The sequence below is a fragment of the Helianthus annuus genome, chromosome 1, assembly GCF_002127325.2.
Source record: "Helianthus annuus cultivar XRQ/B chromosome 1, HanXRQr2.0-SUNRISE, whole genome shotgun sequence".
Taxonomy (NCBI): domain Eukaryota; kingdom Viridiplantae; phylum Streptophyta; class Magnoliopsida; order Asterales; family Asteraceae; genus Helianthus; species Helianthus annuus.
In genome coordinates this window covers 36,767,791-36,777,389 of record NC_035433.2, presented here as the reverse complement: position 1 = coordinate 36,777,389, position 9,599 = coordinate 36,767,791, and the positions used below count along the sequence as shown (strand labels likewise).

Here is a 9,599-nt window from a genome sequence, read left to right as displayed (position 1 = left end):
GGAACATTTTTAAAAATTTTAGGCCCCAAGGTATATAAATAAAAAATCGGTTCGTATCGGGTAGAGTCGGGGTCATGTTACAAACATAATTAAAACGTCGTCCTACGGGTTTTCATTTTTTGAAATCTATCCAAAACATCATCTAAACCTACTTTCTTAAGCAAGTCTTTCTCTATATAACATATACAACCTTCACTTAAATTCTAATCGCCAATCCGATTACGCAAGTATCCACATCAAAGAATCCGGAAGATGTATCAACTTTCCTCTTGAGAAATCGCGCCATAACGTCCCTTCTCATTGTTCCTATCGGCTATCACAAACAAATTGATCTATAAATTCATGGTTCCATAACATATTACATTATGTATCAACTATTCAAGCCCTAAATATCATAATGTAAATCACCCTAAAAATCATCTAAACAATATATATACCATAAAAAAAGCCAAACGTTCTTCACTGAAAAAAGCCAAACATACTGTAGTATGCGGCTATAAAAAAAAGGCAATACATCATCACTAACAAAATATAACCCACCATAACATAATAAAAACAAAACGAAGCACATGTCTACTGTGGTTAGTATGCGGCTATAATAGGCTGCCGGAGGTGGATAATATCAACCAAAAATCATTAGAAATAACAAAGAAGCTTACCCGTGTTTGATCGGCGGTGGTACGGTGGCTGATTACGGTGGTATGCGGCTGCTGACTGTTCACTGTTGTCGCTGTTGATATTCTGATCGCTGGCGTGCAAGGACGATAAAGAGAGCATGATAGAATATGTAAGGGTTTTGGGCTTGTTTATTTTATTTTAGTTTGAAATATTGTTGATTTGTTGGGTTTGTTTATTGGGCCAAGACTTAGTAGTAGTGGGCTAGTAAAATGTATTAGGTATTTGGGTTTAGTTATTTAGGTATTAAAAGTAATATAATTTAGGTAGTATTTTTTATAAAATAAGAGTTTACTAAAGAACATTTTTAAAATATAAATTGATAACACTTTTTACCTAAGGGGTGCGGACGAAAAAGTCAAAGGGGTGCGGACGGAAATTCCATGGGGTGCAGACGAAAAATTCCAAGGGGTGCGGACGGGATTTTCGACGGAACTTAGCACTAATTTTTTTTCCCGGGGGTGCGCCCGCCCACCTTGGGCTGGGCTTAGGACCGCCCCTGCTAACGATCTCCACCTATTCGCCTAGTCTCCCATTATCACCAGGTGCCGCAGAAAATAACGGGGAGGACAGGAATCGAACATGAGTCGCTTAGAACACCAAGACTCTCTTTTACCACTCCACCACCATCTCATTGACAAAAAAAAATATTGTTTTGGCTAAAAATGCCAAAAAGTATGGTTCGTTTTCCCTACCTTTAACTATGTTTGGTTGTCAAAATTAAAGCTAAAAATTGTGGTTCACTTAAAAACCAATCTTTAGAAATTTTGCCTGGTTCACTTAAAAACCAATCTTTAGAAATTTTGCCTTTTGATGCGAGGCTATAAGGTGTGGTTTTAGGATCGCACCTTTTGGCCTATATCACCGCATCATTAGGCGTTTTGTGTGCGAGTGAATTTCCGTAAATTAGGATATGTTAAAAGATTTGTAAGCAAAAAAAGTAGTTATAAACAAAATTTAATAAAGCCAAATTACATTCCATATAAACAAAACCGTGATAAATCCAAAAAATAATAACATTCACCACATAGATCCTAATATTCCACTAAAATAGTTGTAAACAAAGTTCAAAACTCACCACATAGATCCTAATATTCCACTAAAATAGTTGTAAACAAAGTTCAAAACAAAAAAACTAATGAATAAGTAACATGCCATTACTTACTAAACCAACTGCTAATAAATAGTTTAGGCCACAGAAACCACAATGGGGCTCCTCACATGGTAATGCTTTCCATTAGACCATATTAGCTCCCCAAAAACATGATCTCTAATCACACTTGTCCCATCTGCTTTCATTGTCAACTCAAACTTCTGTACTTCACCCTTCTTCTCGAATACAAGAATGTTTGGCTTCACATCCACTGATATCCCATCAGGGCTCTTAACTCTAACTGTATAGGTGCCGGGTGGGCCAACATTCGTCAATCTTCTTGTAACGGTGGCAGTACCATTAAGTTTATGGACAGTTATGGAAGGGTAGTTGAAATCTAAGATGCTGTTGTTTTCAGGACATTGGTAAGGCTGATCAGAAAACTTCTGAATCATTGTGTTGCTGTATCCTCTAGTGCATAGGAAATCAAGATAATCATTTACAGTTAAATCATAAACTAGTCCAGGGTTCATAGCACGATTTGGATCAATATCTCCAGCTCCACGGCTAAATGGGCTCGCCACATTTTTAGTTTCGTCCAGCATTGGTCTCCCTCGGTTGTCTTGTATATTTGCTGCATAAATACACCGCAGGAAATTAATCAATTGTTAAACTTGGGTAATGCTATACAAACACCACCCCCAATAATATTCACCAGGGTGCCTATACGGGGCTGTATGATGTCAAACGGGCCGTATGATAGTGTGTGAGTGGTGCTTGTTTAGCCCTGGCCTTAAACTAACAAATTAGAGACAACTAGTAATTAACTCATGTGATCATTATTGAGTTTACCAGTGGTCATGATGGCAGATTTGATAGCAGAAGGGCTCCAGTCAGAGTGGACACTTTTGAGGAGACCAACAACTCCAGCAACATGTGGGCAAGACATTGAAGTGCCTGAGTCTATGTTATATGGAAATACTGGTTTCGGATCTTCGGAGTATGCTGCAATGATATTCACACCAGGCGCGGTAATATCAGGCTGCACAATATCATAAAATTAAGATAATTAATTTGCAGTTCATAACATGCAAATGAAGATAATCATTTGGTAGATCAAAACACCTTAAGAATCTCCGGTGTGATTGAATTCGGGCCTCTAGAAGAGAACGCAGCCATAAATGGAGCAGGCTTTATGTTTATGGCAGCTTCAGGACGGGTTATATGTAGCCTAACGGTTCACTACATCAACATAACATATCATGTCAGAAATAGAGAGAGATATAATGATTAGACGTAGCAAAATGGGCCGAGTCAGGCCGGCCCGTTTGGGATGAGGATACTTACTTGGTAGAGTTGAGGTAGGCGTAGAGACGAAGCCCATCAGCATATGTGATATGTGTTGCTGGCAGCACATGAGGATCAGCTATTATTTCATCACCATTGGTTTCAGCATTGCAAAGAATCATGCCAGCGGCACCAGCAAGTTTAGCTTGTGTGCCCTTGTCAACCCTATCATTGCCTCCCCTTAAGCACACCAAGATCTTCCCTTGAACCTTCTTCGGGTCAAGTGCACCTTGAGTGCAAAGAGATCTACATACAATATATACATGATAATCGATAATTATATACCAAAAAGCGAAAAACTAAGAAAATGTTTAAAGAAATTAAAAATACTTACGCGTCCGCCATCGTTGCATTTTCGGCTTTAGCATTTGCAGCGTTGATTAGAGGATAATATTCAGAATGTGGCAAGGTTTTGGATAAGCTCAATCCCTGTTAATAGTAAGACACAACATATCATTTAACCCTAGATGTTTATAGCTCAAAAGGAAAACAAGCTTATTGGTAAACGAATAGAGTATATATGTTTGAACCTTCAGCTTAAGCCCGCTAGCAAGATTAACAAAAGATTGAAACTCGCGATCAATCGTGCTAGCCCCTACGGTTATCACCCAAGGAGCCACATTGGTGACTGATCCAGGTATGGGTCCATCATTCCCTGCAGAAAACACAACAGTGACTCCTTTCTTGACAGCATGGAATGAGGCAATGGCTAGCCCATCATCCATGTAATCACCAGGAGGTCCACCAAGAGATACTGAAATCACATCAACACCATCATGGATGGCGGATTCAAACCCTTTGATTATATCTGCATCATCACAGGTACCGCCTAACAAGCCTGGTGGCCAGCAGACCTTGTAAGCCGCCACTCGCGCTCGTGGTGAACCACCTTTAGCAGTTCCAGTTCGGATTCCATTAATACTCACTCCTGGAACAAGGTTACCACCTGCGGTAGATAACGTATGGCTACCGTGTCCTTCATGGTCACGCGCAGTGTTCATTGAATGTTTCATCATCATTCCATTAGAGGCTTGATAACCTTTGTTATAGTACTTGGCCCCAATAAGTTTACTGCAAACATAATCAATATATAGATAATTATGTATAATATGTATTTCGATATATTCCAAACAGAAAAGAACATGGATGTAATATGCTTACTTGTTGCAAGGAACTAAGGTTTGGTTATAACATCCACCCTTCCACTTAGATGGAATGGGCCCGTAACCAGTGTCATTGAAGCTTTTCGATTCGGGCCAAGCACCTTATGTATGATAAAATTGTAAATTAAAATTTAGAAAGTTGAAATATAACTAACATTCAAAATTAATCAGTAAAGCACAAAACATGTTACCAGTGTCAAGATTGGCAATGATGATGTTTTCACCAAATCTTGCTTTCCTCCACAACGAAGACGAACCAACGACACCATTGTTTTGAAGCTTTAAGAAATCCCAAGAACGAGTTGTGTGTAATTTTCGCCCTTTATTCTGAATCACACTCACCACGTCCGGATGCTCTACATGATATAAATATAAATTAACTCCACAAAAAAAAAAAAAAAAAAAAAAAAAAAAAAAATACATGCAACAAACAAGCAGATTGTTATAAGAACATATATAAACCTGCAAGTTTAGCAGCATCTTCTTCGTCGAGGAGAGCAGCGAAGCCGTTAAACTGTTTATTGTACGAGTAAATCATCGACTCATCAGCCCTCTCTTTGCTGTTTCAAAACATAGTTAAGAAACAATAAGATCAAAAGTAAACCTATGATATTGTTTTATTCTTGTATACATACACAGATCATTTAACTATTTACCTCCCTAATAATGAACCAAGAAACTCAAAGTGAGAATCTTTAATCTGGGATGCTTCAAGTTCAGGATTTATTCCTCCCAAGTAGACTATGTAAGACTGTAAAAACCGGAAAATTACAGAAAAATATTAAGCTACAGAAAAAAAAAAAAAAAAAAAAAAAGTGATGAAAACCATGCATGCATGAATATTACTTCACCTTTTTGCTTTGGGTAGCCAAAGATGATGACTGCAACACACATGCAGTGATGAAGATTGCAATAAGAAGTCTAAACAACTTCATGTTTTGAATTTGTTAATTAATCTGCAATGGAGTTTTAGTTGATGGGATAAATCATATATGTGTGTATATATATAGAGCGCTGGGAGTTCACATATACGTAGTGTAGTAGGACTCTTCTCCCTTCAAGATCTTTATTAAGTTCGTTAGGATTAGGATAAGGATTTGTTTAATTTATGCCAGATTAACTGTCACATTAATCCAAATGGGCTAGCAAATAGGCAATCAATATTAAGGTTTCTATGAATTTGCCTTCAATTAAGTATACTTTTAACTTATAGATAATTTGCCATCTTAATCGGGATAAACATATCTGCATGTAACATAGATTATAAATTATACCTTATTAAGTATAATTATAACTTAAAGATTATCAGATATAAGTTACAAATTGTGATCATGAAAAACTACGCATGAGCCAAACTTAAACTTTAGAAACTATGCTCAAAGTGAGTCAGCTGGAACTCTCATAAGTTAAAAGAGCTCGAGCTCGACCCTAGTCGATTTTGGGCTCGTTCGGACCCTGATAAGGAAGTGGATTGGTAGTGGGTCTCCTATTTTATATTAATTGAAATAATTCTATTTGTTTAATAATTTTATATGTAAAGGTTTTATATAGGGGTGCCTTGTTCCCACACCCCCTATATCTTATTTTCACATCCCTAGTGTATACGGGCCGTATACAAAATATACGGCCCGTATAGAATGTTTTTTAATAGGAAAATGCGCAGAGAATGTTTTTTTTTATTTTACTATATACGACCCTTATATAGTTATACGAGCCGTATACAAGTGTATACGATTTATAAAAACTATACGGCTCAATGGATTTATTTCTGAGGTTTTTGATGTTTACCAAATGTATACGGGCCGTATAACTGTATACGGGCCGTATATATGGATGTTTTTCAATTATCACATTTTTTCCCGTAAAAACACCATCATTCTAGGGTTTCTAAACTCTTCATCACCTTTAAACAACGTTGATCGGAACACACCGCTTAAATCAGAGCACAAGTAGAGTAACGTTACCGATCAATCCGTTGATCAAGTAACTAGCAGAAGAACCCGACACAAACAAGTTCTCCACAGTTTGTTATTCAGATCTCTATTCGGTCATCTTTCCAAACTACAACACACGATAACTTTAAACTTTATATTGTGTGATTTGACCAGGAAACGATTGGAGGTGATTGCTACTTTTAATAAGCTGTCATAGTTGTCAAATTCGATTTCAACAAACCTTTTCCTTTTCCTTCAATTTCTAGAACATTCTCCGTAACATGAAGACGTGTCGGGTTCTTCTACTAGTGGTATTTTAATGAAGTGTTGAAGATTGAATGTGCAAACCCAACCATTTTTTACTACGGAAACGGTGGCTATGCGAAATACAAACCGCAACCGTTTTTTACTATGGAAACGGTGGCTATGCGAAATACAAACCGCAATCTTTTGTGACTATGGGAAACACAAGTTTTCTTTTTGAGCTTGATGGATGTCCGTTATCTCAGTTGAGGCGGGCATTGTTTAAATCTGAATATAAGTAGATGTTACGTGTAACTTCATTAAACCAAGAACAAAGCCTATTTCGAAACACATGTGTTCGTATCAGCGTTGTTTATCACCCTGTGTGAGCATTGGAAACCCGACAAACAGTCTTGACAACTGTGACAGCTTATCTATCTGTGTGTGTCACATCCATCCTGTTATAGCAATCGATATGATTAATTTTACAGATTTTTTTCTAATTAGCGTTGTTAACTACCAAAAGAATGCATACACAAATAGTTCTAGTGGACGAAGCAAAGAGACCGTTGTGTATATGAATCACGTTTTTTTTCTAATTAGCGTTGTTAACTACCTAGAAAATGATATGGTGAGTTGGTAATCAAAATCAAGATGTCAGACAACGTGCCTTTCGAGATCCAAGAGGAAATAATCAAACGGCTTCCAGTAAAATCACCGATTCGATTCCGATTAGTCTCCAAATCATGGAAAGTTGTTGTTGTTATTGTGCCTATCTCGGTTGTTCAGTACTTTCGTGATAATAAAACAAGAAATAATCAAACGGCTTCCAGTAAAATCACTGATTCGATTCCGATCAGTCTCTAAATCATGGAAAGTTGTTGTTGTTATTGTGCCTATCTCGGTTGTTCAGTAATTTCGTGATAATAAAACAAGCAGGCATTGATTTTGCCAAGATTGAAGGAAAGAATCTGGCCATAAGCGTTGTGGATTCTCAGCGTTATTCGAATGTAAGTGGATCGGGTTCTGCTAGTTATTCGGAATGTTTCGAATCATCACAGAAGACGTGTCGGGTTCTGCTACTTATTCGGAATGTTTCGAATCATAACAGAAGACGGATGCGGTTTGCATATTCAATCTTCGTTGCTTCATTAAAATTACAAAACACGATAAAATGTTTGGAATCAATTCAAAACCCTCACCCTGAAAATCAACCAGAAACCAAAGGAAAAAGGGCAGATAATGGCTGATGATTCTTCGTTGAGGAAACCAAACGTAGACGGAGATGATAGGCCTGGTAACCGGAAGAGAAAAAACCCTAGTGACGTCGTCGACGATTATGAACGGATATTGGCCATTATTCGACCGAGTAATCAATTGTATTTTTTTTAGTTACTTCTCTTGTTAAGTTTCTGAACCAACCTAAATCCACAAATTCCAACAGTTTCTTCGTAGATTCCATCCGATTTGCATATTCAATCTTCATTGCTTCATTAAAATTACAACACACGATAAAATGTTTGAAAATTGCATCAATTCTCCTATATCAACATACTCTTCTCTAGACGCTATGTTGTTATGAATGACAACTTGAGGGGTCTAGTTAACTTTCAGATTCAGATTCAGATTCAGGAAGCATATGAAACCGAAGCTGTTATTTCTGTTGTTCAGTACTTCCGAGATCTGAACCAACCGAAATCCACAAATTCCAACAAATTGCATCAGGAAGCTCAACTTGAACGGACAATATGTATCTTCTATCATGCGACGGACCCAATTCTTGCAAGTTAAATCCACAATCAACGTACACAGGTGCAAGAGAATGGCGAGTTATTTTCAGTTATTTCTGTTGATCCACAAATTCCATTTTTTAAATAAGAATCAGGTTCTCAAGACAACGATCGTTCTAATAGATTAAAGAGAATAAACCAGTTTTTACCAATTTTTACCCATAGTATACGAGCCGTATAACAATATACGGCCCGTATACAATAATCGTATACATTGTATACGATCGGTAAAAACATTTTTTACCGAGAGTATACGGCCGTATAAACCGTATACGGCCCGTATACATATGGTAAAAAATGGTAAAAACCTTTGTAATCTTATAGTGTGTGATTTGACCGGTTGTATTAAGTTATCTCTGTTGAATTTGATTTCAACAAATCTTTTCCTTTTCCTTTAATTTCTAGAACATTCTCCGTAACATGAAGAGAAATCAATTGTATTTTTTTAGTTGCTTCTCTTGTTAAGTTTCTGAACCAACCGAAATCCACAAATTCCAACAGTTACTTCGTTTTTACCGTCCGGTTTCAGAACTCTTTCACTCAAAGTTATTCATTGTGGTGGATGCAAGCATAAAGTTAGAAAAATACTCAAGAAGATTGAAGAGTACACAACTGAAGGTTCAGTGCACGAAAAGTTTCTTACGAACGATATGTATCAGGAAGCTCAACTTGAACGGACGATATGTATCAACAACTTGTGAGTGGGAATATGGCTATGAAGAATAGTATGGATAAACAATCACCGGTACGGATTTTGGTGTTTTGGTAGGTTGAAAGAGGTGAATGGTCCTTGTTTTTCCATGTATCAACAATCACCGGACGATATGTATCAACAACTTGTGAGTGGGATCGTTGTAATCATCACAGAAGACGTGCCGGGTTCTTCTGCTAGTAGTATGAGTCTGAGTCCATTGTGGTTCGTGAACGTATTGTTGAAATCGTCCATCACTTAAGACCTTGAAAGATTTGTTGAAATCGAAGAAAACAGTAACTAGCAGAAGACGTGCCGGGTTCTTCCAACAAATTGTGTATGTGCTTGTGCTGTAGAAACCGGTGATGAACTTGTGCTGTAGAATGTTGTATTCTTGTCTTTCAGTTATTTAGTTCGTATTGAACCAAGAATCGTTCTAATCATCACAGAAGACGTGTCGGGTTCTTCTGCTAGTGATTCGGTGTGACAACCCTCAAAACCCATGTATTCCGTACAATTTATTAATGATAATTAAAGTGCTTGACGACTGTGTGAAATTACTTAACTGTTCTTTGATTATTGTGATATACTTACCTGTACTTGTCAACATACTAATAGTGTACATAAAAGTCATTTAAATAGTCCGTTATGCTTTCCTGAGTG

The 9,599-nt window shown here is 37.3% G+C and overlaps 1 pseudogene; it reads right to left on the bottom strand.

The window, feature by feature from the left end:
- Window positions 1–1,778: 1,778 nt before the first annotated feature.
- Window positions 1,779–5,213, bottom strand: LOC110874878 (annotated as a pseudogene).
- Between the last annotated feature and the right edge of the window lie 4,386 nt (window positions 5,214–9,599).